Genomic DNA, 17,529 nt, shown 5'->3' on the forward strand with positions numbered 1-17,529 from the left:
CCTCCCCCTACTCTCCTCCCCTCTGGCAACCACCAATTTGTTCTCTGAATTTATGATTCTGTGTTTTTTTTTCAATTGTTTTTTAGATTTCACATATAAGTGAAATCATGATATTCATCTTTCTTTGTCTGACTTATTTCACTTAGAATAATAGCCTCTAGATCCATCCATTTTGTTGTAAATGTCAAGATCTCATTCTTTTTTTTTTTTGGCTGAGTAACCTTTCATCTTCTTTACCCATTCACCAGTCAGTGGACACTTGGGTTGCTTCCATATCGTGGCTACTGTAAATAATGCTATAAAAAACATAGAGGTGCATATATCTTTTTAAATTAATGTTTTCATTTTCCTTGGGCAAATACCTAGTATTGGAATTACTGGATAATATGGTATTTCTGTTTTTAAATTTTGGAGGAAATTCCATACCGTTTTCCACAGTGGTTGCACCATTTGCATCTTTTAATTTGTAGTGGCAGAGGGGCGGGCACCTGGGTGGCTCAGTCGGTTAAGCGTCTAACTTTGGCTCAGGTAATGATCTCATGGTTTGTGAGTTCCAGCCCTGTGTGGGATTCTGTGCTGACAGCTTGGAGCCTGGACCCTGCTTCAGATTCTGTGTCTTGCGTCACTCTGCCCCTCTCATGCTCATGCTCTTTCTCTGTCTCTCAATAATAAAGAAATGTTAAAAAATAAAAAAATAAAATTTGTAGTGGCAGAGCTTCTTACCATGTTTTTGCTATTGGGTTTTTTTTTCTTGTAGTATACCTGTTATATCTTTGCTCATTTTCATTTGGGTTGTCATATTCTTTATAAGAGTTCTTTATTTACTATGGAGTTTAATCCTTTGTTCTATTTCTTGCAAACGCTTTCTCCCTCCTTTAAATCAGTCACTTTGTTTATAAGGTTCTAGATAAATAGATATTTTAAGTTTAATGTAGCTATAATTATTAATCATATAATTCATTTGTTTTGTGACTTAAAAAACAGACAACAGGGGGTGCATGGATGGCTCAGTAGGTTAAGTGTCTGACTTTGGCTCAGGTCATGATCTTGCAGTCCGTGGGTTTAAGCCTCACATCAGGCTCTGCACTGACAGCTCAGAGCCTGGAGCCTGCTTCAGCCTCAGTGTCTCCTTCNTAGGGGAGGGGCATAGGGAGAGGGACAGAGGATCTGAAGCTGGCTTTGCCTTGACAGCAGCTAGCCTAATGTGGGGCTTGAACTCACGAACCACGAGATCATGACTAGAGACGAAGTTGGACGCTCAACCAAATGAGCCACCTAGGTGCCCCAGAGATAGTTGGTAATCTTAAGACTGGCCATGAGAAGCTGCACTTTAGGCGAAAGTTTTACCTGGACTAAATGGAGGTCAGGTTCTCACCAACTCACAGTTTTAGTATACATCGTAACTGAAATGAGAGTTTTCTCCTTGGTGAGTCACAGATAGAAACTAAACCAGGTGAAGTTACCAAAGGAAATTTATTTGCAGCAAATAAGGAGATCACGGGGAAGAACTTCCAAAGCTGTGACTCCCAAGCAAGGGTGAATGGGTTTCTTTTATTTATGGTTAGGATGAATATTTAGAACGGAGAGTCTTGTCATTGCATGTAGAGGTGGGTGTAAGGTTGCACATGCACCTTAAGGAAACATACCCATATGTACATTGCATGTTATGTAAATGAAGCCAGTACTCCTCCTTGGGTGGAGATTTTAGTATTACAAGGAAGTAAAGATGGGGCACCAGGGTGGCTCAGTTGGTTAAGCATCTGACTTCGGCTCAGGTCATGATCTTGAAGTTCATGAGTTCGAGCCCTGCATTGGGCTCTGTGCTGACAGCATGGAGCCTGGAGCCTGCTTTCAGTTCTGTGTCTCCCTCTCTCTCTGCTTTTCTCTCTCTTTCAAAAATAAACATTTAAGAAGATTTAAAAAAATATAATGAGGTAAAGATACTGTTCGTCACCCCATGGGTCACTCTGTGGTCCATCTGTGCAGGTGTGAGTCAGGAGTTAAGCTCAAACTGGTCTGGGTGGTCTGGGCTGCTGGATCACTTCATCTGGGCAGTTGTTATTGTTTGAGGGGTATGTTTGGTTTCCATCATGGGAAGCTAGTTGGGTCTTTTGCCTGAATAAGTGATAAAGCTGGAAAAAAGAGCTTAAAGAAAAATGTGGGACAAAGGTCAGTGGGTACAAGCAGGTGAGTAGTAAAGGTCAGGTCTTGGGGTCTCTCTCGTACCAGTATCAGTTTTTGTTTGGTTTTGGGGAGGGTAGGAGGTAAACCAGATAGATGGGCTTTTGTTGCTTAACAATTACTATCATTCACATTATTCCTAAAAAAAATATTTTTGATGCAAATGGGGAGTATTAATAATCTGGGATCTGATACTCCTTAAAAAAAGAAAAACAACAAAGAAATATGAGGTCGTTTTAGTCACACTACAGCGTGGGAGTTGCCTCTCATAGCATCCTATCAGTTCCATGGATGACAGCTGGGATTTGTAACACCTGATGTCTAATGCTATGCCATTTGTTAAGAAAGTTTCTTTCCTGGATTAGATGAGTAGCTACTTTTCATATCCACAAGGAAACCCTACTCATCCCCGACTCTGCCTTGCTGAACGCTTGAATAGGAGGATGTATATACAAAGATGATACGATGCCTATCTTGCTTCCATCAAGGAGAAAAATGTAGCGTAGCTTCTTTTTTACTGACTGTGAGAAGTGGAAAAGTTACTTTTTCCCTAAAACTAGTTCTGCAAATCAAATCAAGTTTTAAAATCTTTGGTGACTTTTCCTCATTATATGAACTGTTTTAAAGCAGAATTAAAGAACAACCTATTAATCATCACGAATGCTAACAATTATAGCCTTACTTCACTGATTCTCCACAGATATTTACCTTCCAGAGAGGTCAGGTCTAGAGGATCACTGCCTTACAGTGCTCTCTTTCACGTTTATAAGTGATGCTGTCTTCATTTTTTACAATAATCTCTCTAGCCTATACGAGGACTGTTTTTATTCTTAAACAATTGAGTATTTATTTTTTTAAATAAAATCATTACTTTAAATTAATTTAAACAATTAACAAGAATAGTGTAAAAAAATAACTTTGGGGGCACCTGGGTGTCTCAGTTGGTTAAGTGACCGACTTCGGCTCAGGTCATGATCTTGCGGTTCGTGAGTTCAAGCCTCGTGTCGGGCTCTGTGCTGACAGCTGAAAGTCTGGAGCCTGCTTCCGATTCTGTGTCTCCCTCTCTCTCTGCCCCTCCCCCACTCACAGTCTGTCTCTCTCTCTCAAAAATAAATAAAAACATTAAAAAAAATTAAAAATAAAAATAACCTGGAAAGCTGATCATAGAGTGGTACATACTAATCATAGAACATGGAAAAAATACTAAAAAATATAAAAATCCATAAGCATGCCAGCCACAAATAACAACTATTATTACTTTATATCATAATTGCAGTCTTTTTTTCCTATGCATATATCTGTACATTTTAACCAAAGATGAGATCATAAAGTCCATCTATTTTACAGATTTACTTTTTCCTATTCTTTTTTGGCTTAACATTTTACTAATTACTAAATATTCTTCTAAAATATTATCATATCTAAAACATTCTTATATTTATATGCACATAAAATATACATAATTATTCTTTCTTAGGGTTGGGTCATTATGTAGGTAAATATAACCAACCATTTATTTTTATGGTATGGATTTTAACAATGATGTTAAGAATGATGAAGCTAATTTTAATAACTTTTTTTAAAGTTTATTTATTTTGAGAAAGAGAAAGAGCATATGTGAGTGGGGGAGGGGCAGAGAGCATGGGAGAGAGAGAATCCCACGCAGGCTGATGAAGGAACATAAGGCAACCTGACACCCTGCAAAGGGCACTCCCCCACCTTCCCCTCACCCCTAGGTGAGATATGTGTGATATTCCTCAGGCACTGCTGGCTGCCCAAGGACAAAAGGAAAGGAAAGAAAACAAGCGGTTAAAGGATAGAGATCACAGTCATGCAGGACATGGGGCTCCATCAGTTTACTTAGGTCTTGGTAAATTACAAGAAAAAGGAAGTCTTATTAACAGCCAAATCTCCAAAAATCTATAGACTCTGTTTCCTGGAGCCTCAACATCACCTCCCCTGCAGAGTGACGTGAGGAACAAAAGCAAGAAGAAAATAGCAGGTAAAATTAAATTTATTTATGACCTGCAGCCCATTGACAAATACTTGAGGCAAATACAGAACATTTCTTCAGGAGCCCCTACTGTCATGATGTTAATGTCTTACTAAAGGAAAAGCAACCTTAGCTTGACCATAGCAAGGCCTCTGATATCTCTTGAGTCCTCTTTAGCATTTAAAAGTCCCTCTGGAGACCTCCCTTTTGCCTTTACCTCCCCCAACTCCATAGTATGTAAGCAGTCACTCTCTACAATCCAGTGCAGCTCTTACTGCCCACAGGTCCTGTCCCCATGCTTTAATAAAATCACCCCCCCCCTTTTTTTTTTGGCACCAAAGATGTCTCAATAATTCTTTCTTGACCATCAGCTTTGAACCTCCATCACTCCAAAACCCCATCACAGAGCCTGATGCAGGGCTTGACCCCACGAACCGTGAGATCACGACCTGAGCCGAAATGAAGAGTCGGACGCTTAACCGACTGAGTCCCCCAGCTGCTCCTCATTCTTTATAATTTTTTACACAGATCCTTGAATATTTCTTTAGGATATAGCCCCACAATGGAATTGCTCAATCAAATGGTACACAAATTTTTAGGGCTTTTCATATCTACTCTAAAATCTCCCTTGGTAAAACTTCTATCATTTATGCAGTTTGACGTACTTTAACCCTTATTTTTTACTTTCTTACAGATAAGTTTTTTTAATGTTTGTTTATTTTTGAGAGAGAGAGAGAGAGAGAGTGCAAGCAGAGGAGGGGCAGAGAGAGGGAGACTCAGAATCCGAAGCAGGCTCTAGGCCCTGAGCGCTCAGTACAGTGCCTGACATGGGGCTCGAACTCACAAACCGTGAGATCATGACCTGAGCCGAAGTTGGATGCTTAAATGACTAAGACAAGTAGGCCCCACACTCTCAGTGTAGAAAGGGCCCAAACCCAGGAACCATGAGGTCATGACCTGAGCTGAAATCAAGGGTCAGAGACTTACCCAACTGAGCCACCCAGGTGCTGGAGGCATGTCTCTTTTTAGAATGTGTCAGGAAGGTTGACCCACCCACCTGCTGACCCCTCTACCTGGAATGCCTGCTTGCTCCAGGTGATACCACTGATGCTTATCGGGGCCTTTTGTCCGGCAATATTTAAGTAAACATTCTCAAGGCCTGTGAAAACCTTGGATCCAACAGGGTTGCCCCATCCCCTCCCTTAAACTCTTAAAATTAAATTCCTTCTCTTATGTTTCTCATAAATTCCTCCATGTCTGGGTGGAAATACCAGAATTCCAGGCAGGACCATTAAGGCACATTGTACTTTACTCTAGGTCTCAAACTTCCCTGGGAGGGAGCCCCATTGCCAGTATTTGTTCTCCTCACCCAATACACACAGGAGCTGGAATGTGAGGAGGGAGGGAGGTTGGCCAACTTCAAAGCCCCATTGGCTCTCCTCTACTTCTTCTGCACCCTCTCTAGGTTTGATGAGTGTTTCTATCTTGGATTTTGGTGATGGGGGAGGAACTGGCTTCTCTGAATTCATTTGCTTTCTAATTCTTTTTTTGGGTGGGGTAGGGGTTGCTCACATCTGGACATCCTTTTAAATTTAGAAAACTATAATTTAGTATCTTTATTCTCACACCCAAAAGTGACCACTGCTTTGACTCTATCCAGAGGGTGGCCTCTTGTCTTGCAGCCCATGGAAATGAGAGATCATAGGTAATGGTGTGGGGAATAAAATACATGGACTAACACCTCACAGAATCATCCCACCACAGAGCCTATGAATATGACGTTTTGCAGGATGAAATGGTTATGTTGTAAAAAGTGAAAACAATAGGAAAATCTATTTACACCATGACTAAAGCTATATGAAATTAAAATGTCTGTATAGGAAATAAGACAGAGATGAGGAATACCAAATTGCTAATATTGGTTACCTCTAGAGCTCTGGGATTATGCGTGAAATTTTCTCTCTATATTAGCCAAAATGCTTGGAATTACTTTGCTAAATAGGAAAAACTAAATTTACCAAAACACATAGAGAAATGTCTTTCATTGCTTGCTAGTACATTTCCTTGAATGGACCTTGAATGACAAAGAAATAACCTACATTTATACATAAAGATCCCATCTTCCTGCGGTAAGCCACTGCAGTGTTTTAATAACTTTCTTGGTTAAAAGTCTTCCTTCTATCCGTCACTGAATGTCTTCTGCTACATTATTATAACGATTATAGTGTCTCTGGCTAAAATAAAGTTGTAGTTTGTTGTTTAGCTAATGTTACCACCATGGTTAACCACAAAAGTATCTTTATGTATTGTTTATAACAATATGTTGTTTAAACTGTTGGTTGTTTATTGAAAGCATTACAAACTGTGGAAACTTCTATCATAATGTATCATAATATAGTGGAATAAATGTGAGCAGGAATGAAATCATTTATCTGTGTGTTCTCAGCATCTACCAGACTTGTAGCACATAAGAGAGACTCACAACAAGAGATTGTTAAATCAATGGATTAAATTTAAAAAATTTTTAAATTATAATCACTTCCTAAGAATATAAATGATTGGAAATACCTTGATTTTTGAAAACTCTCCGGATTAAAATCCAGATCAAGACTTTTATTAGATATTTTTCAAGAAAATTATCCTCGTCTACAATAGAAGGCGCTTTGCCTGGATGCCTAACTCTTCACCGTCTATTAAAATGTATAATTCTACAATTTTATGATTCATTGGACTATAAATGTCAAAATATTCAAAACTAGCTGTTTTCTGTTTTTAAATATTGTTTCTTTTAAGAAAAACGTATTAAAAAATAAAAAAGAACTGGCATAGTTAGGCCAGACCTGTGTTTTCAATGGAAACAGAGCTGAGTAGATTCAGACAGCACGGCTGTGTGACTAAACAATCCTCGCTCAACATGGCAGAATGGAGTCTATTTTTACATGTAGAAAGGATAAATTTTTTTAAAAAACAGCTTTATGCTTTAAACAGTCTTTTCACACTCCATATTGACTGTGCACATGGCTTGAAATAAACTAGAATTCGAGTATGGTAGAAATGCTACAGGGGCAGCTCACTGACAATCAACAACGTTGAAAGCTTGGATTGTAAGATCACAGAATCTGCCTGGAGAAAGAGGAAAAAATAAAATCTATTATCAAGCAAAGTGCTTTTCAGCCTCTAGTCCAGAATTTTGTGTAGTTTCAGCAGTGGCCCAAAGAAGTAGCAATTCAGACCAAAGTGAATCCTACCAGTGTGTTCCAGTTTGAAGTATCCATTTTAAGATGGGGGTAATCAATCCCTAGTCTGGAGTTCTTGAAACATCCTTGAGGAGGTTGTGGGTAGTTTTAGAGTCAACTACAGAATCTCATTTGGTCTAAGATGACCAGAGATCCCTTAATATTATGAGCTCAGGTTGTGGAAAATCCAATGGCAGTATTTCCAAAGTGTGAGGGCTAGGGTATTTACAGTAATGCCATTTTCCCTGCCCACCCCTCTGTGAATGTACTACCATGGTACGCTCTGGTCCCATGCTGTCCAATATGGGGCCATTAAGTACACATGGTTATTGAATACCTGAAAGTGACTAATCCAAATTGGATGTACATGTGTAGCAACATGGATGGACCTTGAGGGTGTTATGCTGAGCGAAATAAGTCTGGCAGAGAAGGANTACACTGAATTTTGAAAGCTTAGTACAAAAAAAAATGTAAAATATCTCAATAATAATTTTGTTTAATTATATGTATAAAAGATCATATTTTGGATAAGTTCAGTTAAATAAGATACACATACACACAGGAATATTACTCAGCCATAAAAAAAATGAGATATTGCCCTTTGTGACAACATGGGTGGACTTTGAGGGTGTTATGCTAAGTGAAATAAGTCAGGCAGAGAAAGAAAATACCACACGAATTCANGGGTGGGGAAAATAGAAAAAGGGAATTAAGAGGTACAAATTTCCAGTTATAAAATAAATAAGTCTCAGAGATGAAAAGTATAGCCCAAGGAATATAATCAATCATATTATAATAATGTCATATGGTGACAGATGGTGTCTACACTTGCCATGGTGAGCACTGAGTAATGTACAGACCTGTCAAATCATTAGCTGTACACCTGAAACTTATGTAACATTGTATATTAATTGTACTTCAATAAAGAAGTGAGATATAGTATTATTAACCTCAACTTTGCCTATTTCTTTTTACTGTCTTTCAAAGTGGCCATTAGAACATTTTCCTTTATATGTGGTCTACATTTGTGGTGTACATTATATTTCCACCTGACTGTGTTGCTCTGGACAGACAGCCCTGCAAAAGCTCCCGTCCATCCCAACATTTCACTCCCGCAGCATGCTGGGAGTTGTCCCCGGGGCCACTAGAGAAGGCTCTGGCGGAGGTAGAGTGAAGAGGATTTATCTGATGGGAGAGCCCAGTGCTGGGTGCTCAGGTTGAGTCTGGGGCTGAGAGCAGATGAAATAGAGAAAATAACACATCTTTGCACTTTATTTCTTTAAGCGCATTTATCTCAGCAAGTAAATTAAAAAAACAAACAAAACCCATAATTAGTACAGTTAGGTCTGTGGATGTGGGTATTCCACAATTGAAGTTTGTTTTTTACATCAAGGTGACTGTTTACTTAAGATTCTTTGAATAAAACTGTTGATATATATTATTATTTGCTGGTTTTTATTATGACTTCTTAACTTTTCTATTTCATATAGCACAGGATTCATTATCTCTATCACATCAGGAGATAGCTAGCTTTGGGCCATTCAAGGAAGAAGAGAAGCTAACCAGGCTGCCTTACACTGTTTATCTATAATATTATCTGCACTGTAAACCCATTCTCGAGTTGCAGTCCTTGGACTCAAAGTGCCTGCACTTAGGATCGTTGGGAGGAGTTGATAATATGCTGAACTGTAGTTTTGAATGTTTCTATCAGCCCCTGAGGACTCCAGTTGCATTATTTTGAAAGGTGTTCAAGAACTTCCTGTTTAAGTAGGGAACAAGAGGGGCACGTGGGTGGCTCAGTCAGTTAAGCATCTGTCTTTGGCTCAGGTTATGATCTCACCATTTGTGGGTCTGAGCCGCGCATCAGGCTTTGTGCTGACAGCTCGGAGCTTGGAGCCTGCTTCAGTTTCTGTGTCTCCCCGCCCCTCCCTGCTCACTCTCTCTCTCTCTCTCAAAAGTAAATAAAACATTAAACAAAATTAAAAAAAAATAGATAGGGAACAAGAATTCTACTGAAGATCTTTTTTTTTTCCTGTTGAAGTTCACAATGCAGGAAAAAAGGGCAGAAAAACAGCCTGAGGATGAAGGCAGTTTTTTTGTTTTTTGTTTTTTTTTAATTTCTAGGAGAGAGAGAGAGAGACAGCGTGAGAAGGGGAGGGTCAGAGAGAGAGGGAGTCACAGACTGAAACAGGCTCCAGGCTCTGAGCTAGCAGTCAGCACAGAGCCCGACGCGGGGCCCGAACCCACGAACCGTGAGATCATGACCTAAGCGAAAGTCGGACGCTTAACCGACTAAGCCACCCAGGCGCCCCAAAGGCAGTTTTGAAAAGAGTTGAATTCATTAACCATCTTCTTCCACACAGAGAAGTTTTTTATTCACTTGCTTGGCAATTTGCACCCAGGTAGGCACAAGGTGAAGGTATATAGTAGGTGCTGATCTTGCAAGCAATTAAGAAACCTCAGTATGAAGTTACATGTTCATTATAACTTAATAAAGAAGGAAATAAGAGGAAATCTCAAAGAAGACAATTTCTGGTATGTATCTGAAAATTTCAAAATGAAGAAACTCAAAATTAGCAAAGAAGGAAAGAAATTTCTTTTAAAAGAGAAAGATATTTGTTTTTACCTCTAAAAAAGATCAAGAGGTCTGCTATCAATTTGAGCAGACTCCCTAATAAGTAACAACAATGTGCCTGCCTGGCCAAATTTTCATATGGGCTTTGTTCCCACTATTGTTTAGAAGCCAAGAATTAAGTTGAACTGAAAAAGCCTAGCTTGTTTTCAGTCATCATATTGTGTTATCAACGTTATGAAATAACACACAATGTTAGAAAAGCAAGTACAGTAAAAGAGAGTTCTTTAAAACTGCTTTATTTCTTCTGTATTTAACTTAGTCCTTGGGGAAAAGGGAAAAGAGGCAAAAATGTTTCTCCTATTTTATAAATACGTGGAGTACAAAATCCCTTTAATTTGGAGCTCATTTGGCCGAGCACCTCTGAGAGGAAACCTCTGAGAGACGTTGTGGGACACACTTTGATCTTGGTTTCTTATACAACCAGCTGCAGCTATTAATGAGTTCACGGCACCAGGGCATAAGACATCATAGTCCTTATTGTTTTAACCAAATGTCATCAGCTTTGAGCTCTCATCCATTTACCTGGCAGGAAATCAAATCTCAGTTACTGTTCAAGCCCTTGTCATCCCTTCCACAGAATCATACAAGAATCACGGGCTTACATTGCCCACTTTGAGAGGAGGCCTATACTTAGTCCTTGGACATTGACTTCATTCCCATTGTCCATCCAAAGGACTGGAGGTAGAAAAATTAATATATATGTCAGGTATTGTCCCCCATTTGTTGAGAGTTGCTTTATTAGTCTACTTGGACTGACAAAAAGTACCACAGACCGGGTGGCTTAAACAACAGAAATATACCTTCTCACAGTTCTGGAGGCTGGATGTGTAACGTCAAGGTGAGAGCTGGCATGGTTTCTCCTGAGGCCTCTCTCTGGCTTATCCACAATCACCTTCTCTCTGGGTCTCCACTGGGTCTACTCTCTGGGCACACACGCTCCTGGTTTCTTCCTCTTCTTATAAGGACACCAGTCCTGCTGGATTAAGGCTGTACATTTATGTCTAAAACTTAATTACCTCCTTACAGGTCTTATCTCCAAATTCAGTCACCTTGGGGGTTAGGATTTCAACCTATGAATTTTGGGGAAGAGGAAAAGACCCAGTTGAGTCTGCAACAGTTGCCCTGGAAGGAGTTAACTGGAGTCCCAGGGGTCAGTGTAAAGGGATTGGGAATTCAGACTTGGATGAATTCAGAGGTGAGGAGGAAAGGGTGTGAACTGGGATCTCAGATGTTTCTGCTTTCACCTTCTTCCTTAATTCAAAGTTGGATCATATCTCTCCATCCAAAGCCAATCAGGTTAATCTTTTTCAACGGGCTAGAAACAAGCCAATCTTCACTTTGCTCCTGAGTGAGTCTGTGTTTTTAGAGACCTTTTCCTTTCCCTTCTTTTCCCTTCCTTCCTCTCCCCCATCCCCCCTTCCTCCCATCTTCCTTCCTCCCATCTTCTTTCCTTCCTTCCTTCCTTCCTTCCTGGGATGGGTGTCTTAGGCTAGGGTGGATATTCATCAGACTGAAGACTTTTAGTGCAAATGTTTTATTTGGGAGGGGGATTCCAGAAAGCACTCATAAAGAAAGAGACATGGAAGGCTAAGTGACTAAAGAGTGTTAGTGAGCAGATTACCACTGAGGGTAACTGGGTCTCAAGCCTGTTGGGATCCATGGGGAATGACCCAGACTTGTCCCATCCATGGGCAGGGGAAGTGGGGTATTTTTTCCTGCACTTCTCATCCATCACCAGCTGGTGGCAGCTCCCTGGGGATGTTAACTGACCTGGCATTTCTGGCCTGCTCCCTGTAGAAGAGCCGAGAGAAAGCTCTTAGGCAGAAGGTGCCTGAGAGTGACCTTGTCCTTCTAGGGGAGAGGTGAATGCCCAGGGGATATATGAGGGACACTGACAGCTACTACAGTGGGGTGAGGGAGGGAAAGGAGAGGGACAGCAGCTATGACAGATGAGCTAAGTAATTCAGCAGAAATGGCGAGGAGGAAGATTTTATTTTTTAAAAAAATCAATAAATATGCTGCAATATTAGCAATACCTATCTGCATTTGCTCTGTTATAGTTACTTTAAAAATATTCTAGGGGTGCCTGAGTGGCTCAGTCAGTTGAGTGTCTGACTTTGACTCAGGTCATGATCTTGAGGCTCGTGGGTTCGAGCCCTGCATTGGGCTCTGTGCTGACAGCTCAGGGCCTGCTTCAGATCCTCTGTCTCCCTCTCTTTCTCTCTCTCTCTCTCTCTCAAAAAAAAAAAAATTAAAAAAATTAAAAGAAAATTCTACAATTCAGGGTTGCGTGGGTGGCTCAGTGGGTTAAGCATCTGACTTTGACTCAGGTCATGATCTCCACAGTTTTGAGTTTGAGCCCACATGGGGCTCTTTGCTGTCAGCACAGAGCCTGCTTTGGAGCCTCTTTCTCCCTCTCTCTGCACCTCCCCTGCTCGTGCTCTCTCTTTCAAAATTAAACATTTAAAAAAAAAGAAAAAAATTCTACAATTCAAACTTCATATTAATTCTAATGTTTCTTCTTTGTAAGGTTTAAACCAACATAATTTTAATATATTTTCCCCCTCTCCGTGGCTTCTTTATTTTGCAGGCACACAGTAACGCTGTATGCCAGGGTCTGAGACTTAAATGTCTACAGGACCTGGTGGTAACATCCATGGATGAAGTGAACAGAGAGTAATAAAATGGAGTCTATCGAAAACAGAGCAGGGGGCATTGTGAAAAATGCACAACAATGCTCTGCCTGAAGGGGGCAGCAGCTACTGATCCTCAGGCAACTGTTGCAGAGTAGGAATGAGGATGTGGCTTTGAGGAAAGCTGAGAAAACGGAGTATTCGAGGTTGCCTGATTGTTAGCATGGTGATTAAAATCATAGACTCTGGAGCGGGGGTTGGGGGGGTCCTTAAGTTGAATCACAGTCCTACCAATTATTAACTGTGTAACTTTGGGCAAGTTATTCAATTATTCTTGGGCCCTCAGTTTTTTCATCTCTTGAATAGGAGTAATGATTGAACTTAAAACCAGAAATAGACAAGATTGCTTAACTCATGCTCTAACTGAAGCCCATTGTTCTTATTTCTCATCACACTTTCTTGAGGCATTGATGATGGGGTTTGGCAATGATCGGATCTTTCCAACCTCCAGGCCAAAAAAGTGCTGATAGCCACAGAATGCCTTAGAAGGCCACACCCCCTTCCCTGTCCCTGATCACTGCTGAACACATACCCCCTCCCCACCATGATCACCTGTCTCTCTTGCACGTACTCCTTGAACCTCCCCTGCAAGATATCTTGCGGGCAGAGAGGTCAGTTGCTAAGGCTTGAATCTGTCACCTCCCCCGGCTGCTGGCACCCTAAATAAATTTCTCCCTTTCTCTTTCCCAAACCCTCATCTTTTGAGTTACCTCTTGTGATGAGTTTACCCAAGTTTGTTCAGCAAGAGTGATGGCACACCTTACCAGGAGCTATGCTTTCACTTTGTCCAGCTCCCTCTGAATCTGGGCAGTAGGTGGCATCAGTGGTCAGCATGTCAGGGTTTATCTGTCTCTTGAGATCAGTAACATTTACATCACAGTATGGTAGGGAGGATTAAATGGATCAAGTACTTAGAACCATACTTAGCATGAAATACTCCATAATTGTTGGCTACTGTCATTATCAGCTGGTAATTAAGATTTTAATTCAACTTTTAGTTTTGACTTAATTATAGATTCATATGTAGTTATAGCACAGAACCATTAAGAGATCTCCTATTTCCCAGTTTCCCCTGATGGTAACGTCTTGCAAAACTATATAGTAAGATATCACGAGCAAGATTCTGATGTTGATACAATCAAGACAGCATTTCCATCCCCATGAGGATCCCTCGTATTGTCCTTTGATGGCCCTTTATCTATGGTGTCCTGCCCCCACGCCCTTATTAACACCTAGTAACCACTAATCTGTTCTCCATTTCTATAATTTTGTTATTTCGAGAATGTCATATAAATGGAATCATATAGTATGTAACTATTCTTATTGGCTCTTTTTACTCAGCATGATTTTCTGGAGATTTATCTGGATTATTGGGTGTATCAATTGAGCGTATAATTGGTTTCTTTTTGTTGCTGAGTAGTTGGTATGATGTACTACAGTTGAACTGTTTTTACCCGCTGAAGGACACAGCGGTTTTCCCAGGTTTTGACTATTATAAAGAAAGCTACTATAAACTTTGAGTCTAGGTTTTTGTGTGAACTTAAGTTCTCATTTCTCTGGGACAAACGCCTAAGTGCAATTGTTGGGTCATAGGATAGTTAAAGGTTTGGATTTTAAAGAAGCCGCCAAGCCATTTTCCTGAATATGAACAGCTGTGTCATTTTACATTCCCAACTACAGTGTACGAGTGATCAAATTTCTCTACATCCTTACTTGCATTTGATGTTGTCATTATGTTTTATTTCAGCCATTCTGATAGTTGTTTTATCTCACTGTAATTTTGTGTTTACCAAGCATTGAATCATGTTGAAGATCTTTTCATGTGTTTATTTGCTGTCTGTATGTGCTCTTCAGTGAAATATCTCTTCATGTCTTTTGCCCATTTTTCTTTCTTTATATAATGTTTATTATTTTTGAAGGAGAGAGAGAGTGCGAGCAGGGGACTGGATGAGAGAGAGGGAGACACAGAATCTGAAGCAGGTTCCAGACTCTGAGCTGTCAGCACAGAGCCTGACGTGGGGCTCAAACTCATGAGCCATAAGATCATGACCTGAGCCAAAGTTGGATGCTGAACCGACTGAGCCACCCAGGCGCCCCTCCATTTTTCTAACTGGATTGTTTAGTTTTTTGTGCTGTTGAGTTTTGTGAGCTCTTTATATAGCCTAGATACTAGTTTTTATCAAATATACAGTTTGTACATATTTTCTCCCAGTTTGCAGCCTGTCTTTTTATTCTCTTAACAGAGACGTTCACAAAGCAGAAGTTTTATTTGAGATATAATTCACATAACTTAAAATTCACCAATTTAAACTGTAGACTTCAGGGTTCTTTAAAATTGCATACACTATGTTGTATAACCATTACAACCATCTAATTCCCCAACATTTCCATCACCCCCAAAAGATACCCCATGCCTATTAGCAGTTAGCCCTAAATTCCCTCCCTACCTCTATCCCTTGGCGGCCACTAATGTGTTTTCTGTCTCTCTGGGTTTTCTTATGCTAGACATTCCATTCAACTGAAATGAGTACAGCACGTGCCCTTCTGTGTCTGGCTTCTTTCGCTTAGCATCGCTTAGCATCATGTTTTTAAGTTTCATCCACGTTGTAGCGTATATCAGTACTTCAGTTCTTTTAATGGTAGAATATATAGGATATATAGGATATTTTTTCATCTGTTTACCAGCTGATGGACATTTTGGTGGTGTTCATTTTTTGGCTATTTGAGTAATGCTGCTATGAATGAACATTTGTAGACACGTTTTTGAGTACTTGTTCTCAATTCTTTGGGGGTATACACCTAGGAGTGGAACTGCTGGATCATATCTTAATTATTTTTCTGATGTTTTAAAATGTATTTTTAAAATTTATATCCAAGTTAGTTAGAATATAGTGCAACAGTGATTTCAGGAGTAGATTCCTTAATGTGCATTACCCATTTAGCCCGTCCCCCTCCCCCCACAACCCCTCCAGTAACCCTCTGTTTTGTATCCTCCCTATTTTTATATTATTTTTGTTTCCCTTTCCTTATGTTCATCTGTTTTGTATCTTAAAGTCCTCATAACAAGTGAAGTCAAATATTTGTCTTTCTCTCATTGACTATTGTCCCTTAGCATAATACCCTCTAGTTTCATCCACGTAGTTGTAAATGGCCAGATTTCATTCTTTTTGATAGCCAAGTAATTTTCTGCATATACCACATCTTCTTTATCCATTCATCCATTAATGGACACTTGGGCTCTTTCTATACTTGGGCTATTGTCGATAGTGTCATATATTAATTATATGTTCAGCTTTTTTGAGGAACTTTAAAATGTTTTGCACACTACACAATTTTTGTCCTTGTTTTTCAAATACTGAAGCAATCTTACACTTCTGGAACAAGCCCCACTCGATCATAGTGTATAATTCTTTTTAAATGAGTTCTACTTAATAATATTTTGTTAAAAATTTTTATGTCAGGGGCGCCTGGGTGGCTCAATCAGTTGAGCATCTGACTCTTGGTTTCCTCTCAGGTCATGTATGATCTCATGGTTCGTGGGTTCAAGCCCCATGATGGGCTCTGTGCTGCAGTGCAAAGTCTGCTTGGGATTATCTCTCCCTCTTCTCTGCCCCTCCACCATATGCCTCTCTCATTTTCAAAATAAATAAATAAAACTTAAAAAAATTTTATGTCTATGTTCATGAAGAATACTGCTTTGCAGTTTTCCTTTCTGGTACTGTTGTTCTCTGGTTTTGGCATTAGGATAATACTAGCTTTATAAAATGAATTGGGAAGGGGGTCCTTTCTTCTATTTTCTGGTGGAGATTGTGAAGAATTAAATGTTTAAAAATTTTTTAAAAATCTTTTTGTCTTTGAGAAAGAGAGAGACAGATTGCAAGACAGATTGCAAGCAGAGGAGGAACAGAGAAAGAAAGAGAGGGAGACACAGAATCTGAAGCAGACTCCAGGCTCTGAGCTGTCAGTACATAGACTGATGTGGGGCTTGAACTCACAAACCTTGAGATAATGACCTGAGCTGAAGTCAGACACTTAACTGACTGAGCCCCCCAGGCGCCCCTATACTGTACCCATTTGAAACACTATTTAGATCCTAACCCAAAACCACAAACTGGTCAAACCCAGAGGGTTTCACTCAGGACGTTTCTCATCTGTACGTCTGCATCTGTCTCTTCTGAGACAAATGTCTGTGCCTTCTTTTCTGACTCTGCAATTTTAAAAAGTTTTTGCTTACTATTAAATCAACATAACAACATTGCACAAGGGACTTTTTTTTTAACCCATGATCCATGATTCAACCTTTATTTGCTCTGGCACACTTGCATGCTTAAGCGTGCAAACTCTAGAGTCATACAGCTTTGTATTCACATCCTAGCTTTGCCACTTACTAGCTGTGTGACTTTGGGCACATTACTTAGATCTTTGCTTCAGTTTCCTCATCTGTAAAGCAAAAATAACAACTGAATCTACCGCACACAGCTGTTGTGAAAATTAGATGAATTCATATAATGTACTGAAAACAGAGCCTGGCACAGAGGAACCCTCCTCAATAACTTTTAATCATTTTTCTTATTTTCGACCCAACAATTTTCTGTGCACATAATTTTTATTTGATTGTAATCATGGGATACATAAAACAATCATAGGATACATAAAGCAACGGGCTCTACTGTTTTCATTTAATGTTCATAAGTTTTTCTCTACATTTGTATTTTACTAACCTAGATACTATTTTTAGTAACAGCCTGGCATTCTATACTATCAATAGTTTTGACTTAAGCACATTCTTGT

The 17,529-nt window shown here is 39.7% G+C and overlaps 1 protein-coding gene and 1 long non-coding RNA gene across 2 annotated transcripts in view; one reads left to right on the forward strand and one right to left on the reverse strand.

The window, feature by feature from the left end:
- Nucleotides 1-17,529, reverse strand: part of LOC144226406 (uncharacterized) — a 52,056-nt gene that overhangs the window by 31,291 nt on the left and 3,236 nt on the right. The window contains exon 2 of the long non-coding RNA XR_013333628.1: nucleotides 10,846-11,018. This is a non-coding gene — a long non-coding RNA (uncharacterized LOC144226406). The remainder of the gene's footprint in view (nucleotides 1-10,845; nucleotides 11,019-17,529) is intronic.
- Nucleotides 1-17,529, forward strand: part of TEC (tec protein tyrosine kinase) — a 182,189-nt gene that overhangs the window by 31,239 nt on the left and 133,421 nt on the right. The window lies entirely within an intron of this gene.

The sequence above is a fragment of the Crocuta crocuta genome, unplaced genomic scaffold (genome assembly GCF_008692635.1).
Source record: "Crocuta crocuta isolate KB4526 unplaced genomic scaffold, BGI_CrCroc_1.0 scaffold282, whole genome shotgun sequence".
In the NCBI taxonomy this organism is placed as follows: domain Eukaryota; kingdom Metazoa; phylum Chordata; class Mammalia; order Carnivora; family Hyaenidae; genus Crocuta; species Crocuta crocuta.